We start from the raw sequence: 15,424 nt of genomic DNA on the forward strand, positions 1-15,424 counted from the left end.
GCTTGGGGTCTCTAGCCTCTGAGTAAAGGAGTCCATCATCCCAATACACAGTATGGGTACCTTGGGCATCCCCAGCAGCCTCAGCAGCAGCTTGCTGTCTGAGGGGTTCAAGTGAAGGGCAATCTAATTGAGCCTGCCTCAGGCCTGCCCTTGAGGGTCCCCCTGTCCCCAGAAACTCAACCTGGTCAGGTTCAAGTCCCTCAGAGACAGTCTCCTCTTGGACTGCAGAATCAGTTTCCTGTGAAACCTGATCCTCAACCTGGGGCAAGGTGGAAGGCTCAGCCTTTTCTCTCTTGCTCCTTCTCTTGGGTTGTGGTTGGTCTATTGTTTCCAGATCCACCCCTGGTTCAGGAAGGCACTTCTTAGCCTGAGACCTTGTCACTGCAAGGACATGAGCTGAAATCCCTAGCATTTCTGCATGAGTCCTGTACTCCACTTCTGACCAAACTGAACTTTCAAGATCATTGCCTAACAGACAGTCTACTGGGAGGTCTGCACTCACAACAACTTTCTTTAGGCCATCTACCCCTCCCCAGGAGAAGTTCACAACTGCCACACTATGGGAAGTAGTGGAGTTGCTTGCATTGGTCACTAGGTAACTTTCACCTAGTACAATCTGTCCAGGGTCCACAAAGTCAGGTGTCACCATTGTGACACTGGCACATGTGTCCCTGTAGGCCTGAGCCAGTTTCTCATTGATTAAAGGCGTCTGCCTATATTTGCCCAGGTTACTGGGACTCACTGTAGTGGACAAAGCTAAGTCCACATCATATAGGAGAACTGCCTGAGTAGGGATTCTGACTATGCCAGATCCTACTTCAGTACCCAGGGTCAACCCTACTACACCCTTTGGCTGTGTTCCACCACTGCTTACTGAACTAGGGGGTGCAGGTGCTTTAGGAGCTGCAGTGGTGGGGACTGGATTTGTCTTGGTGCATTCACTGCCCCAGTGTGAAACTGATTTGCAGGTATTACACCAAGGTTTCTTTGGGCCATTATTCTTCTTTTTCTTGTTTCCATTTTGGGAACCACCCTCCTTATTACTATTTTCGGGGCCTGAAGACTTCTGGTCCTTTTCTTTATCTTTCTGATTTCCACCCTTCTGGTCTGTTTTCTTCTGGTCACCACCTTGGTTCTGGGGTTTCTGCTTAATCCTTGTTCTGACCCATTTGTCTGCCTTCTTTCCCAATTCTTGGGGAGAGGTCAGATCAGAGTCAATAAGGTATTGATGCAACAGCTGGTTTGTACAGTTATTAAGGATCTGTTCTCTCATGATAAGATTGTACAATCCTGTATAGTCTGAAACTTTACTTCCCTGCAACCAACCCTCCAGAGCCTTAGTGGCACAATCTACAAAATCAGTCCAGTCTTGAGTCTGTGCTTTTTGGGTGTCTCTGAACAACAACCTGTATTGCTCAGTGGTTAGGCCAAACCCTTCAATAAGAGCACTCTTCAAGACAGAGTAGTTTTTGGCATCCTCAGGTCTAACTGTGAGGAGCCTGTCCCTCCCTTTCTCTGAAAAGGAGTACCATAAAATTGCAGCCCACTGATCCTGAGGAACCTGCTGTACCATGCAGGCTCTCTCAAGAGCAGTCATCCATTTGTGGATGTCATCCCCTTCCTTGTAGGGGGCCACAATTTTTGTCAGGTTTCTATTATCATAGGTCCTGTCTTTTTCTCTAGGAATATTGCTGCCACCAGTGACATCTAAGCCACACAATTTCTGCTCTCTTGCCAAGGCAAGTCTAGCTTGAGCCAGGGCTACCTCCTCCCTCTCTATTTGGAGTTTGACAGCTCTCATCCTGGCCTTATGCTCTATCTTTTGTGAGGCAGTCATGCCTCTCTGAGATTCTCTTGAGGCACTAGAAATATGAGAGTTCCCTGATGGAGATCTCACTCTTCTGTTGCCTGGGAGAATGCTCTGGTGGGATCTGGGGAGGTGCTGGCCCTCTCCATTTCCCAGTAGGTTTAAGTTGGCCTGGTTAAGCCTGGCAACTACAACCTGGTTAACCCCTTGATCCTGATCTTCAGGGTCATCTACCTCTGAGTCCTCCTCCTCTTCTACCTCCTCTACAACCTCCTCTGGGGTGGTCTCAGTGGCTGTGGGGTCCACTCCATCTCCTGATTCTAAGGGAACTGCATTTGCCTTTTCCAAGTCATCCTGTTCTAGAATGGCTATCAGGGAAGGACTGGTGGGACTTCTGCCCCTTTTTAACCCTCTTGAGATGCACAAGGCAACCAAGTCTTTGTGGGTTAGTTTGTCATAGCTGGAAGTTGCCTGGGTAAGGTCAACTGTCACAGGAACAGACCCTGAGGCTTTTCCTGTGTCAGACATGACTCTAGTGTGGTGTAAGTGATGCACCTACCTACACTAGGTGTTTCCCTACTGTACCTTGCTAGTGAGTTGTAGTCAGGGTGTGCTAATCCCTTTAACCTACAACTACTAAGTTCAGTAGAACTTAAATATGCTAAGCTTTTGATTTATATGTACCTAGAGGTACTTGATGTGATCTTTCAATTTGATAAAAAGATTGCAATGGTAAAACAAACAGCAAGCTCAAATCCGCACCGCTGCTCACCAATGTGAGAAGTTGGCCTGATATATGATGTTTCCAATTCTGGAACCACCCTGTATCAGTCCAAACAACCCTTATGGTGTCTGGTTGTAAGTCAACCTTATTAGACAAGCTATCCTAGGGGTAGCATGGACTAAGCAGCCTAAAGGCTTAACTTAAGAGGTCGTGTTAAGCGAGCTGTTTTACCACATACAATCCTGTAATATCAAATGAAAGGACACCACACAAGTATATATTATAAAAATATATGTATTTATTACTAAAAACAATCCCCAGTATTCTTTATGAATAAAGGGGCACAAGCGTTAAATCAAAAGCACAGTATAACATACAAAGTTGCACAATTTTGGATGAGGCCAAGGGGCCACTCAAACCATATACTAAAAAAATGGTATAAGAGAGACCATTCGATCCGTGGTTAGGCCTAGGGCCTAGGGAATCGCTGGGAGCAGTCGGGACAAGCAATGCTGAAGTCGGGAAAAGCCCGCGGGATTCGGGTGCAGTGCAGAAAGTGCACGCATGCATCAATGTTAACCAATGGTGCGTAAAAGTTACAAAGTTAAAGTTTAAGGACACTTCCACTGAACCTAGAGGAACAAAACTTAAGACACAGACCCTAGAGGTGTGTACCAGTGTGGGAACACCGGCGTTGCAATGTTACCTCACCCACAGGAAGTGGGTGCACAGGGTCGAAGTTGAGTCGGGTTTCGTCACGCAGGCTCTTGGTGCTTGGAGCAGAAAGGGCTGCAGGCGAGGTGAAAGAGAAGTGTCCGGTGGAGTCCAAGGGTGGACTCAAGTCAAAAAGTACCTGAAAGCAGAGGGGACAGAGTCTGGGTCACTCAGTAGTGACCAGGGTGGAACCAGGACGGAACCAGGCAATGTCGGGCGCAATCAGGTGGTTGTCGAGGAGCTTCTCTCCGCTGTCACGTGGGCTCTGGGGCATCTACAAAGTCCAGGAGCAGGTCACGATCTGTCCCATGCAGGCTCTCGCCGTCGGCGGCGCTGTCGGCTTCCAGATTGGAGCAAACAACACTTGGCAAAAGCAATCCACGCGGAACTGGAAGATTGCTTCTCACTCGGACCAGGAGGGTCAGAGTGGGGGTTCCTTTTCAGGGGAGCTGGTGCAAATCTGGAGCAACCAGAATCATAAGTCGAATTTCAAGTTTCGTCGGCACAGGGGCCACAAGCCAGCTGGCAAGGGGCTGGCCAACGCGGTGAGCCAAAAAGAAGCAGAAGGGCCCCACGCAGCACTCGTCGAGTGTAGGGGGCTGAACTTCGGTGCAAGAGTGGCTCAGGGTTGGGGCTTCTCAAACCCCATTGTACAGCTTCAAGGGTCACTCGTGGGCTGCAGGTCAGCGTCTCGTGGTCTTTCCAAGATGGCGTGCCCCACGCTTCCGGTCGCCTCCACGGGTCTCAGCTCTGCAGGGACTGTGGATCGGGCTGTTCGAAGGCAGGCAAGCTTGATCTCGTCGATCTCTGTCGCTCGAGTTCCGGCGGGAACTGCAACAAAGCAGACATCAAGGGCTGGATGGTGCCTGTTTGAACAGGGTGGTCACTCCTTGACCACAAGGGAGATTCTTCAGTCTTCTACGTTGAGTAGGATGTCGAAGGGTCCAGAGTTTCATTTCTTATGTTTCATCAGGATAATCTGAAGTGCATTGGCACTGCTCCCACTCTTATTCGAATTTGGGGGGCTGGATTACCTGCTAGGTCCCCTCCTATGGGTGGGACCCAGGAAGTGGGTGGATACACCCCCTTCCTTTGATCCTGGCCACGCTGGGACGGGGGCTGGAGTGCCCCAGAACCGGTTTGGCCGGATTATGCAAGGGGCAGTCTTGTGCTCCCCAGGCAGTGTCTGGTTTCTTTCAAACCTCCCTGCTACAATCCACTATCTCCTGTCTGGGGGGTTGTAACACCGCCCTGCGACAGGAAACCCTTTGTCAAGGCCCCTTGGGCTGAGTTTCGGTCAGCTTCAGGGGGTCAGACTCGTGTCTGTGGCAGAAGCATCCATTTTGTGGATCTGAGGCCCTTTTAGAAATTAACCGCATTTAAGTAAAGTAACATGTCTTACCCCTCTAGAGGGGTGGAATGCTATCCCCGTCGCCAGAACTGGCGAGGGGATAGTATTCCAAATCGTATGACACCTTACACGACATGTTTTGATAAAGCCAAACCAGAGTTGCTATATAACCGCGAGGATTATAATGCACTTAAGAGTATATGGTATGGCATTATCCTGAAACAGCTTAGGGATTTGTTCCCGACGGCTGCAGACAGGCTCAGCTCATGCTAGAGCTCCATCTCACATTAAACCACGCACTCTGCCTCCAGGATTGATGAGGCCTTCCATAGGAGTGGCTCACAGGTTCATATGTGTCCAGATATAGGTTTAGATATAGGTATACTATATCTAAGCAAGGGGTGATTACACCGCCTTGCCCCAGCTGAGTGATCAGCCAGTTGTGTCAATTAAAGAACCAGCCAGGGGTGGCAAAAGATATGCTGCAGCCCCTGGTAGGCCTTGGAGGCACCTATGCCCTGGGCACCTATAGTGCATGGTACAGGGGCTGACAAGGAGTCCATTTCCAATTGTGGTATGTACCTATAGCACATGTATCAATAATTTAGAGAGAGAACAGCAGGCTGGGGGTCTGATTAGCAGGCCCACAGCCTCAGTTGTCTAAAACCAGTGAAGCAAAAAGCAAAAATTTGGGGTGACCATAGGATAGCAGACCCTACTCTCCTACATCGTGTTTTGTGTCAAATACTTTGGAATACTTCCACCCCCCCACCAGTCCTGGCGGCGGGGGTAGATTCCCACACCAACGAAGCATCTTGCCGGTCTGCATTTCCAAGGCTCCCGCCGGAAACCGAAGGTTTTGTGACACAGGACACAGACTTCCAGACATCTCCAAGGCCGACACGAGATTCCAGCAAAGCTGAGACCTGTAGCCATCACGAGAGACGTGGGACCGGAACTCCTGGACACCTTGCACATTTGCAAGTGCATCTACTTCCCGAGCTTTCCTGAAGTTGTGCATTGGGCTACTCGTAGTCCAAGCCCTGAGCACCATCTGCACCAAAGATTTTGGGCCTACACGCCACGAGTGGTCCGGATTCAGACGAAACCACAGCACTGAGACAGCCCTCATCGCCGCCACAGATGACTTCAGGCGCCAACTAGACAACGGCGAAACATCAGCCCTCATCCTCCTGGACCTGTCGGCCGCCTTCATCACGGTCTGCCATCGCACTCTAAAGACACGCCTCCTAGAAGCCGGAATCCAAGAGAAGGCCCTTGACTGGACCACGTCCTTCCTCTCCGGCAGAACCCAGAGCATCCGCCTCCCACCCTTCCGATCCAAAGCCAGCGACATCATCTGCGGCGTCCCCCAGGGCTCATCCCTCAGCTTGACGCTGTTCAACGCCTACATGGCCCCCAACGCACAAGTGGCCCGCCATCACGACCTCAACATCATCTCCTACGTCGACGACACCCAGTTCATCCTCTCCCTCACAAAGGACCCACACACCGCCAAAACCAACCTCCACGAGGGAATGAAGGCCGTCGCCGACTGTTTGAGGAGCAGCCCTCTGAAGCTGAACTCGGACAAGAAGGAGGTATTCATCCTCGGACCCACCCCCTCAGCTTGGGATGACTTCTGGTGGCCGACCACACTGGGAACAGCACCAACAGCCACCGACCATGCACGCAACCTAGGATTCATCCTCGACTCCTCCCTCTCCATATCTAAGCAGGTTAGGGCCATCTCCTCCTCCTGCTACAACACCATCAGCATGCTGTGCAGGATCTACAAGTGGATCCCAACCAAGACAAGAAGAACTGTGACACAGGCCCTCGTCAGCAGCAGACTGGACTACGGCAATGCACTCTACGCAGGAATCCCAGCCAAACACCTGTGACGACTACAACACATCCAAAACGCCTCCGCCCGACTGATCGTCAACTTCCCCCGCCGCAGCCACATCACCCCGTACCTACAGAGACCTACACTGGCTCCCCGTCGACAAGAGGATCACCTTCAAGCTCCTCTCCCACGCACCCAAAGCACTCCACAACGCCAGACCAGCCTACCTGAACAGCAGACTCAGCTTCTACACCCCCACTTGCCAGCTCCGCTCCGCCAGCCTCGCCGCTGTCCCCCACATCCAACTAATGACCTCCGGCAGCAGATCCTTCTCCTACCTTGCCGCCAAGACCTGGAACACCCTCCCTACCCACATACGGCAGACCCAAGACCTCCGAGCACTCTAAAATCAAATTCAGTCCACAAAAAGTATTTTCCTTTCTTCAGTCTTTGTCTTTATTTCTTCTTCCAAGTTAATTTCAGCAAACAGCCAGCAAACAGCCTACACGTGTTTCGTCTAAGTCCGTCTCGGACAAAAGACTTCTTCAGGGCTGTAAGATTACAATTTACAACTTAGGTATAGTCATTTTCATATACAGAGATAGGTTATTCTCATTTTAAAGAGAAAACCACCGAGTTAGTGAATGGTATAGAAAAGACATCTCACATAGACCCTAATGCCAAGCATAAAACAAAAGTCACCAAGTGCAAAGTAGAAAAAGCCAGTATAAACCAAGGATGATCAGTAAAAGATCCTTAAGAATTTTATAAAACAGACTTTATGATATATTATCATAATTACACATACCAGCTCAAATCCGAATGATCAATGTGAGATCTATCCACCAGTTCAGTCTAACGTTAAAGCTGTAACAACATATAAACAACATTTTCATGTCACGAGCCTCATCCCATGTCTCTAGTATCATTTTGTGACTTAATGAATATCACCATGGTTCCTAAAGCTCACCTCCTTAGGCTCACCTCGTATTCAGAAATGCCGCAGCACGATATCCTAATTATATGTAGGTTGCCCTTTTCCCTTTTATTTTCTGTGTTCATCTGCTACAATAGTAAATAATGATAATAGTATAAGTAACCATCTGATTGTTATTATTTGCACAGTACACAGTTTCTCGTTATTAACCACTAGGGAGCCCCTATTTTGTAATTAGGTCACTGGCTCACCTCTTTAAGCTCTCCTCGTATTTGAGAGTAGTAAGTCTGTAGCACGTAGGTTTCCCTTTTCCGGTTTTCAGTATCCAATCTGCTACAATAATAGTTTATAATGACAGTATAAGTATCCTTTTGATTCATGTAGTTTATACAGTACAATACTTCTCTATTAAACGAGTGGGGTACCCCTTTATGGTACTTTAATCAATAGCGGTGAAGGGGTATGATTAATAATACGCTACTGTACTAAATTAATTTATCCCAATTCTTTGTAGCATTCAGTTAGTATCTACAACAGAATATATATATAATGAGGTCAATGGTACAGCCCATACCGTAAAGCTGTAAGTTTACCACTACGTTATCAGCATCCTCATCCCCGTTCTAGTAATTGGTTATCCCAGTCTTTACTTCTATCAATCGAATTCAGTCTGACTTAGTATCCCTGATTATTAGTTCTTTAAGAATTAATCAGCGTGCTGCCCATAACACTCACTGTAACTGCTTCTGTCCTCTCCATATTTTCTCGCGTGCTACGCGGGCGCCATCTTGTAGTGGCTTTTTATAGGTACACGTACAGATCGGGTACTGGCGCCATCTTTACATGGTCATTTCCGTTATCAAATCTTATTTTGTACAATTCATTATATTTCTTTTTATCAAATCAAAATAATTTATTTAGCAACATGCTGCCCGTAGCACTCACCGTAATTGTTTCTATCCGTATTTCTTCGCGAGCTACGCGGGCGCCATCTTGTAGTGGCCCAAGTACAGATCGAGTATATGCGCCATCTTTGCCTAGTCATTTTCATTATTAATTCTTATATTTTAAAATTCTTTATATTCCTTATTATCAATTCAAAGTTACTTATTCAACATAATGTGGGAACAATATATTATAGTGTCCAGAGATTTCGCGAATGATCATATAGTTGCGTGCCAATTACAGGCGCCATCTTTACCTAGTCTCAATTGTTCTTAAATCTCGTTTCTATAGTTTACAGAAATGTCCATATTAATATCATTTTAATTTTGCTAATATTTACTCAGGGATAAATCAAGGCCAGATTGAATTATTTTTGTAGCAACAATTACCCCTTTACCTCTTCCTTATCTCGTATGCCTCTATCATCATGGGATTACAGGTCGTGACATGGTCGTGCGTTCTAAGTTCCAAATTACATAGATTTGCAGTAAAAGGCAGATAGATTCAAATAAAATAAGAAATAACATATTCAGGGTTCATAAGTTCTAATTATCATAGAACACCGTAGTTAAGGAGATAGGTTCAGGCAATATGAGTAGGGACTTCAATCTTGGCCTAAATAATATTCGAATTCATTGTCTATATTTAGGCCGAGTTCTACCGCTTTAAGTTTCATAAGCCACATAACTTCTCTGCGTCGTAGTTGAATCGTCCTGTTGCCACCTCTAGGGTCTCTTTTAACATGATCAATACCATGGTAGCTAAATATATGTTTCTCTTTGTCACCATGATTTCTAACCATATGCGAAGCTACCGGGTAACGTGTATCTCCTGTTTTTAATGCCCTGAAATGCTCCACCATTCTTTCCTTCAGTTTTCTAATCGTGCTACCCACATAAATCTTTTTGCAGGTGCATACAATAACATATACAACAAATGTTGTATCACAGTTAATAAAGTGATCAATAGTATATTCACCAGTATCATTATAGTTAAATGACTTAACTTTCTTCATGGCCCATCTACAAGAGCTACATTTTCCACATTTATGAAATCCTTTTCTGCTGGTAGTCAGCCAGTCAGGTTCTGGTGTGCTTATAGGGTAGCTCGGGCTTACATAATTAGAAATTGCACGTCCTTTTCTAAATGTTACTCCTGGCGTCTCTCCTACATATTGGAGAAGATCTTTATCCAGGCTCAGTAAGTGCCAGTGTCTCTTCAGTATACTAAACAGGTGTGCACTCTCAGAGCTGTAATTAGTAATCATTCTTATTCTAGTTTGTTTCGAAGTTTCAGTACTAAGTTTTTTACCAAGTGTTTTATTCCTTGTCAGTTTCCTAGCCCTCTCAATAGATTTTGTTATCACTTTATTCTGATAACCACGTTTCAAAAATCTATTTGAGAGGTCTACCAAATTATCCTCAAAATCAGTTTCATTAGTACAATTTCGTCTTGCTCTTACCATCTCCCCGTAAGGGATGGCATTCTTTTGACTATTGGGGTGGCAGCTTTTGGCATGCAGTACAGCATTACAGCTAGTTGGCTTCCTAAACATACGACTGCATAATTTTCCATCACTTGTGAACAACTCTATATCTAAAAATGTTATATTATCCACACTATAGTTAGTTGTAAATTCAAGATTCAAACCGTTGTCATTAATATACTCAAAGAATTCTTTCAATTTATTTTCTGAGCCTGTCCATATTAACAGACAATCGTCTATATACCTCCCCCAGTAATGGATGTACTGTATCCATTTTTCACCAGATGGGCCCCAGATTCTCTCCGCCTCGAACCTCCCCATGAAGAGGTTCGCAAAAGAAGGAGCGAACCTGGAACCCATCGCTGTACCAAGGCGTTGTCTGAACCATTGTCCATCAAATAAAAAAACATTATTGTGTAATACAATCTCTGTCATTTTAAGGACCATCTGTGTATGATCGTATAATTCCGCTGGTCTTCTGCTTAAAAAGTAGTCTAGAGCTTGTATTCCCAGATCATGGTCTATATTCGAGTACAAAGACACTACATCTAGTGTCACTAAAATCATCCTTTCATCCCATACCAGGTCTTGTAGTAGGTTCAATACATGCTTAGTATCCTCAATAAAGGAAGGTAAATTGCGGACATACATTTGTAAAAATGTATCCACATATTGGGATAGTCGTTCTGTAGGGCCCCCTATCCCTGAAATAATAGGCCTTCCTGGGGGGTTGTCTCTACATTTATGTATCTTGGGTAGAGTATACATACATGGGGCCCTTGGTGCAGTGACCCTCAGGTATGTGTACTCATCATGGTCTAGTAGCGTTAGATCATACCAGGTTTTAAGCTGATCATTGATTGCCTTTGTCAAAGATACTAAGGGATTACTAGGTATTTTTTCATAGTATTTAGCATCATTCAGTTGTAACATTACTCCTCTTTTGTAGTCAGCTGTATTAAGTATGACTACGTTTCCTCCCTTATCGGCTCTGCGTATGGTTATCTCAGGATTGCATGTTAGCTCTTTAAGTGCAGACCTTTCACCTTTTGTCAGATTATCCTTATATTTTACATAGTGCTTACGATCAATCTCTTTGTCAATATCTGAATTAACCATGAATTAACCATGATACTAGAGACATGGGATGAGGCTCGTGACATGAAAATGTTGTTTATATGTTGTTACAGCTTTAACGTTAGATTGAACTGGTGGATAGATCTCACATTGATAATTCGGATTTGAGCTGGTATGTGTAATTATGATAATATATCATAAAGTCTGTTTTATAAAATTCTTAAGGATCTTTTACTGATCATCCTTGGTTTATACTGGCTTTTTCTACTTTGCACTTGGTGACTTTTGTTTTATGCTTGGCATTAGGGTCTATGTGAGATGTCTTTTCTATACCATTCACTAACTCGGTGGTTTTCTCTTTAAAATGAGAATAACCTATCTCTGTATATGAAAATGACTATACCTAAGTTGTAAATTGTAATCTTACAGCCCTGAAGAAGTCTTTTGTCCGAGACGGACTTAGACGAAACACGTGTAGGCTGTTTGCTGGCTGTTTGCTGAAATTAACTTGGAAGAAGAAATAAAGACAAAGACTGAAGAAAGGAAAATACTTTTTGTGGACTGAATTTGATTTTAGAGTGCTCGGTGGTTTACTTTGTGACTTGTCGGATCACTTTGTGGTCTTGTTTGGAGTCAAGGCAACAGGCTCGCATCTACCTGGAGCACCGAACTTACTTTGTTTGTTAATATTGTCCTTAATTTGCTGTGCGCTCCAAGAAGTTGTTGTCAATTGGTTAGACCCAAGACCTACTCGCCTTCAGAAGACTCCTCAAGACCTGGCTCTTTGAGCAGTAGCAGCACCCCCTCCCCTCAGCGCCTTGATACCCTCACGGGTAAGTAGCGAGCTCTACAGTACTCTGATTGATTGGGCCCGCTTCTAGCATTTCTGCTTGAGGCCCCTTCGCGATCCCTGGTTCGCCGACTGGTGGATCCCCACAAAGGTAACTCTTTTCTTTCTTGGGCTTCCCTGATTGCTCCAGATGTGCCGTGACCCCCCTCCAAAGGGTGAGTCCCTCAGACCTTGCTGGTCTGCTCCGAAGCCAATCTTTGCATTCTGCTTGGGTTGCTGTTGCCAAGGCTTGTTGGGTCCAATTCGGATACCGACACCGCAGCACACGACATCCGACGTGGGACAGCTCAAATCCAGCTCCTGGTTGTTGTTGACACCTCCTGGTCCTCGTGGCTGAAGAGTCAAGCTTCACCATCTGGACCTGAAATCACCCGACATCGGTGGGCATCTTCTTATTGCCTCCTTGGTCACTGGAAAGTGACCCAGACCCTGTCCCCTCTGCTTTCAGGTTCTTCAGATCTCCAATCCACCCGTGGATCCATCCGGACTCTTTTCACCTGCAGCACTTCTTCGCAGCTTGCCATAGGAAACGACGACGAAACCCGACACGAAAAGACACCTATGCACCCGGCTTCCCTGGGTGAGGTAACGCAAGTACTTTGGTGCTCCTGTGGGCCTTGACTCTCAAACTGTCCAGTTGTGAAGGGGTTTGCTCCTAGTCCACTCCTAAGTGTCCCTAACCTTTAAAAATCTAATCGCAAATTCCTTCATTGAAGTCAATGGTGATTCACGGCTGTGTTTAGACCCCGTTGGTCCCCTGCGTCACTACCTTGGGTGGTTCCTGGTTGCCCCAGCTGTTCTACAGGCCCGGGGCCTTGTCTCTATGACTGTAGTGGTACTTATACCACTTTCTTAGTATATGGTTTGTGACACCCCTAGGGCTAAACGTATACTGTGCTAATTTGCTGTGTGCTAAATATGTTTACTGTATGTACTTTTGCCTCTAGCCTCATAAAGAGACTAGAGGGATGTGTTTAGATTAAGTAAATATATTTTATATATATACCTGATGTAGTTCTCCATTTGGTCATTTACAAGATTATAGACTGGTAAAACAAGTTGCTTTACATTCCTTCAAGACTTAGCCTGAAGGCTGCTCTCCACAGCTACCACTAGGATAGCTTTCTATATAGGTTGTCTTTAAACCTACTATCAATAAGGGTCATTTGGTCTGGTGCAAGGTGCCCACTAGAATAGTGGACAGCATATGCCAGGCCAACTTCTCACAGATAGGATTGCATGTGGACAAAATTGCTCTATATGCAGACGATGTCCTGCTCTATCTCGCAGACCCGGCCCGATCGGGTCCTAGATGCCTGCATATACCACGAGCCTTTGAGCAGGCTTCAGGTCTGTGCCTGAATTTGGCTAAGTCAACTTTGGTCCCTTTACATCTCTCCAGAGAAGGCTTTGATTGGCAATCCACCATCCCCATCAGACAGCAATCTTTCAAATATCTGGGTATATGGGTTGCCTTACTCCCTGACCTAGCTTAGGCACTTAATATGACTCCTCTGGTAGCCAAAACCAAACTAGATCTACAGAAATGGGGAAAATTACCACTCAATCCACTAGGGAGAATAGCCCTTTTTAAAATGATGATCCTCCCCCATTCCTTTATGTCATACAGAACACCCCATTCCATATTCCCCGAACATGGCTCCAAGGACTAGACAGTTTAAATATACTGTTCCTCCGGAACGGCTTACGGCCGTGCATGGCTCTGTCAAATCCCCCCCCCTATAACGGAGGCATGGGGCTAACAAATCTATATTTATATCTCCTTGCGGCCCGCCTCCTGGTAATACACGATTGCTTTACTGGGGATGGTCTGACCCTGCTTACAGGACCAAACTTGAGGACCTAGGCCTTTCCCGGTTCCAAGCCATGATGTACAGGTCTCCCAATCCCAAAGACCTACCCACAGTGACCCAGGCGGTACTCCTGGGTACTCTACGACGCACCCAATGGAAAGGCAGACTGATCCAGCAGACTCCCCTTTGGCAGGGCGCATGGTTGCAGGAGGGGGGAGACCTGGAGGGTTTTGGGAGCTAGGATATTATTGGTATCTTGCAGCTTGAAAACGTGTGGGTGGGGGACCACATTCACTCCTTTGCGGATCTGCAAACTAGACACTTGCTTCACCCGTCTCAGTTTTACAGATACTTACAAGTCCGCCACGCCCTAGGTACACACATACAACCTGGCTCATCCCTGCCCGAACACAGCCCTCTCGAAGCTCAAGTCATGAGGGGTAATCTTGGTAAAGGGGGAGTCTTGAGTATTTACCGTTCCCTAACTAGCAACAGTCCGACCTCCCTTAACCCACTGAGAATGAAATGGGAGACATGGTTAGGCCCGTTAGAAGAGCAGGATTGGTGAGAAGCGTTGATGGCGCCCAAAGCTATCACGGTCTCAGCAAAACTGCGTCTGGTCCAGCTTTATTATTTGCATGCCTCTTACCTTACCCCTGCCCTCCTATACAAAGCGGGTGTAACTCCGCACCCAACATGTACTAGATGCGGCGCTGAGCCCGCCAATTTCTTTCACATGGTATGGTCCTGTCCACGAGTATCCTCTTACTGGTCCGCCCTGGAGACAGAACTCACAGGAGTGCTGGAGTGGGAGGTCCCACACAACCCCCTAAACATATTGCTGGGTGTCACCGACGGTTTGGATGGCTCGAGAGCCGATAAAGTGTTCCTGGGAACTGCCCTTGTAGTGGCCAAGCGAGACATAGCAATGGCGTGGAAGAATCCCGCCCCGCCCACTATTACTAAATGGCACAGAGGGGTGGACTGGTGCGCCACACAAGAACTTCCGTTATACAAGGCAAGGGGCTGTCCAGTCAAACACAAAAGGATCTGGGGTAAATGCTTGGTGTTGCAGGACTAATCAACTTTCCTGTTTTCCACATATCGCCCTGTATGCCCCACACAAGAGGGAGAAGCAACTGTGTATAATGTCATAAGTGGATTTCTTAGTTAAATGTCACGTGTGCTGTCACTATTGATCATGCTGTACTGTTTTCTTTTATGTTTTTATCATCATTTTCAAAACCAATAAAATTGATTATCAAAAAAAATAAGCGGGAGCCAAAGATGTTAATGGCCACCCCGGGACCACAGATGGAGGCGCGCTAGTGTGGTGGTCTTGCTACCTCCAAGATACTCTTTTCTACAAAGTCACGGGGCCCAACAGTGTCCTCCCATATTGTGCCCATTCTGCCCATCCTATCTACCTCGGTTTAGATGTCGCTAGGTCTGGTAAAAAGGTTCAATGCTCTGGGGTTGGTTCACACCAGGTGATGTTTACTATTGCCCTACAGGGTTCAACTCTAGTGGGTTAAATCTTAGCCCTGATCCTGCATAGGTACAGACGGACGAGGCGTTTTGCTTTTTCAGGGGCTATCCCCTGGGATAAGTAAAGCACGTTTGCGCCTACAGCACGGGGTATCAGTGAACATATGTAGCATGTCCTGTTCGTGGTTAGAGTGCCTCCGGCACTCATATGTTAGTACCATGTGTTGTCTAGGAGTGCGCTGTGTAATACGAGAGGAATTCTAGCATTTGGCTCAGTATAGGTATACGTGAGGTGAGATAGGTTCCTGCACATGCGTTGCAAGAATGTAGAGGTACAGGTTATGAGGTTAGGCATACTTCTGGTTCCGGATGGGTCTGAGAG

Source organism: Lissotriton helveticus, chromosome 5_1, assembly GCF_964261635.1.
Source record: "Lissotriton helveticus chromosome 5_1, aLisHel1.1, whole genome shotgun sequence".
In the NCBI taxonomy this organism is placed as follows: domain Eukaryota; kingdom Metazoa; phylum Chordata; class Amphibia; order Caudata; family Salamandridae; genus Lissotriton; species Lissotriton helveticus.